Raw genomic sequence first — 3,519 nt, forward strand, 5'->3', positions numbered from 1 at the left:
AACAAACTTACAGCGCAAGTATGTACAGTATCATTATCAGTGTAAAAAAGCAAAGCAGCTCATTACTCAGCCAAACTGATGCACTGTCATTACAGCAGTTGCCCAGCGGAATGGTTGTTCTGTCATGCTAAGTCTCCTATATCACATCTACTAAAAGCTCTTACTTGGTTCACCAAACTGGAAAATAGAAGATCAACTCTCCACTACCTTCCTTACCTTACCTTACCTTGCGACCTCAGCATACCTACCTAAGGTACCTCCATAGGTACGAATCCATACAAGAATAAGGGAATGCATTGTCCAGGTGCAGTTCAAGAGGGTACAGGTACTGTCGGTAGGTAAGCTGTAAGGCAGAGAGAGCCCTGGGTGAAGGTCAGGTAGGTGCTTAAGGTATCTTTACTTACATACCTACCCACCTTACCTACCTTATCTACTTGCCAAGGTAGTATACACCGGGTATGATTCCGTGCAGGTAAAGTGCAGGTGCGTATTACTGTTCAGCCAGAACCCACCAACCTAACTCCGGGCACCTACCACCTACTAGTACCTACTAGTATCTTAGTAGTCCAGGTACTACCTAGTAGGGAAGACATCTGGGCTACTATGCATCAATTCAGTGACTGGCTGTCCATATCTCTTTGCGGTTCTGGATATATATGTTTGCATACTCTGTACATACAATTTATTAATGAATTCTACTACCTGAGACTGCCTACTGGAATTATCTATACTTAGGTTGGCAAGGTCAGGTTTCACAGCATCTATCTACCAGTCAAACTCCACATTCAAGTCGACCAGGGAGTCTGCTACCAGTATGTATGTGTCCAATCCCTATGGGTTTGACACAAACAAACGAACGAACCAATCCAGTATGACGTGATTTGACGGGAGCAGATCTGAGATCCAGATCTTGTCGCTAGAGCCTCTTATCTTTCCGAGACCCTATCGAACTCTCATCAGCGACGCCAACCTCCTCCGCCTTCATTCTTCTCAACTCTTCTTGTCTTGCTCGTTCATTCCCCCCATTCCATCACCTGTCGCTTTCGCCATAGGCTATAGGCCCGCTGCCCCGCACCACACCGGCTTGAAACTCTCCCCCCGCCTCCAAGTGAAGCTACTGAGAGACGAGATACGCAACAGCTACGCTTTAGGTATAGGATGGATGGCTGTCGGTGCCATAGGTACTAGGTACTGTTACACAGAATGGAGCCCCATCTTGGTTCGTTCCTGGACTCAGTACATACCTACATACATACAACTTCCGACAACGACGCGACATCCAAATTTCCTGGTTCGCTCCAATGAATGATGTGAAACAATGTATTGATACTCGTCGACGCACACATACTTGAGCGGATGGTTTCCTCGATTGGCTCCAAAGAAGCCAAGACCTTCAGGGCAGCCGCATATGAATTAGCCATTCGTCGCTCCAGCTGGTTGCCAGATAACTGTAACCTGCAGCCCGTCCAGGGAATGATGGAGTACTCGGCTCTATCTCTTTGTACGCTACCTACGCATGCTGCCTATCAAGCCTTTCCATACCGGCCATGGACCACAAGAGCAGCCATACACTCCTCATACGATCTGGTTACTGGCCAGCTGGCTGACGTACCGACCTAGCCTAAGGTAGCCTTGGATCTGTCAAAGCCCTCCCACACATGACGCATTTCAAGGGCTCAATCTGCTGGTAGGTAACATTACAGACAGATACAGAGACTCCACTTCGAGCCTCAATATGAGCAAGACTCACTTCTCCATGTCCATGTCCATCTCCACCCCAGAATCCCCTAACCGAGGCGAGAACACATGACTGCTTGGCCAGCGGCCTGTTTCTTAGACTTCGAAGTTACCCCACACCTCAGAGTCACCGAGACGGCGACAAGTGCCCTGGCTTTTATGGGATCGTGCTTCTTCTACTTGTACGGCTCTGGCTGGCACTTAAGGATGCCCTGGACCGGTTTTCGGTTCGACTTTTCTACGGGCTCTCCTACCAAAGAATGGATGGCTTGGGGGCCCTCGAGTCTCCGGAAAGCTTTGGTATACGTTATTCTGGCGTACTGCTTGGCTGGCAATAATATCAACAGTCTTGCTTGTCTTGCGTGTGAGGAGGGGTTACTTGTTTGTTTTACGCAAAGGGTAGCTGGTGGTGCCTCGATCCGTCAAAATACATACTGTAGAGGCTCAGCTCTTGAACACAGTGGCTGTGGCTGGAGCCTGTCAAGCTGAAGCCTGTGGAGAACCGAATAGCCTGGCAAACAAGATGGATATCTACCTCTGTTTCGTCACTTGTGTCAGCCATCAACCCATTCTGTCAGTGTGAGACCATATCAAACGCCCTCAATCTAGCGGCCGCTGTGCTGGCTGTCAAATCCAGCCCACCCGAGTGGAGCGTGGAGTACCGCATTGCCCGGCTCCCATTCGGTGGGTAGGCTGATTGAATACCTACCTACATATTATCGAGGACCTGCCCCGAACTTGAAGAGCAGTACCAGTAAGTAGTCTAGGTCTAGGGTTTGACCCATAGTTACACCGCACCACTGCTGCGAACTAACTGCATCTACCTCATCAGTTGTGTAAGTGACTGCTCATCTGGTATCTCGAATATACAGATACTCCTCAGATATCCACCTGGTCTTCAAAACTGCGATGCTTTCCAACCGAATTTGACCTGCTGAAACGCGGGGTTTAACCTCCCGCAATTGCTTTCTCGTCCTCAGTCCCAAATACAACAAACATGCCGAGATTGATGCTCAGAACCAGGGTTCAGGGAGCTGGGAAAACCTTGATGCCATTCTGCCTCCAGTGTCGAGATAATACAACGATCCAGCCTTGTATGGCAAGCTACAGATTACGTCTCTTGCAACAGACAGATCGTTGGTCAGTTTATCCGTGCCGCGCTTGTAGAATGTTATAATACATACATGTACTTTGCGTCTCTTGTGAGTCTTTGGCTCCAGGGAACAGGGGTTTTTGGAACTTACTTTGTAGAAACATTTGGCGACCTGAGATAGGTATTTAAGGGTATCTAGTAAGACCATGGAATTTGAAACAGAGATAAGCAGATCCTTAATCAGCAGTATGCCTTTCGTCCGAGATAGCCTTGAAGCCGGCCAAGGCAGTGAAGCAAATTGCATTGTGTAGGGATATCACCAGCCACATGAGAGTAGGAATGTATATCATTTATGACTACTGATTGAAAATTACACACGTCTAGACAAGACATCCTCTGTTTTTTTACTTCGTCAAGTGCATTCAGCTGAACATGCTTGATGCAAAATAAAACCAAACGCCGTTCTCTACCATTCAACCCTATGCGAGATGTGTGGCGATATGTACCATCTAATTCTCTGGCCGCCACTTTCCACCTACTCCCCTCCCCCCATCAGCGTCAACATGCCCTTCACAAGTTGGGTTGTCCCGGGTCATCATCTCATGCAGTTTTAGCCGTTTTCTCGTATCTCGTCTACCATATGTCATCGTGACTTTGGGCCGCTTGTTGCCCGACTTTGGACAGCCGTC

Source organism: Fusarium verticillioides, chromosome 3 (genome assembly GCF_000149555.1).
Source record: "Fusarium verticillioides 7600 chromosome 3, whole genome shotgun sequence".
NCBI lineage: Eukaryota > Fungi > Ascomycota > Sordariomycetes > Hypocreales > Nectriaceae > Fusarium > Fusarium verticillioides.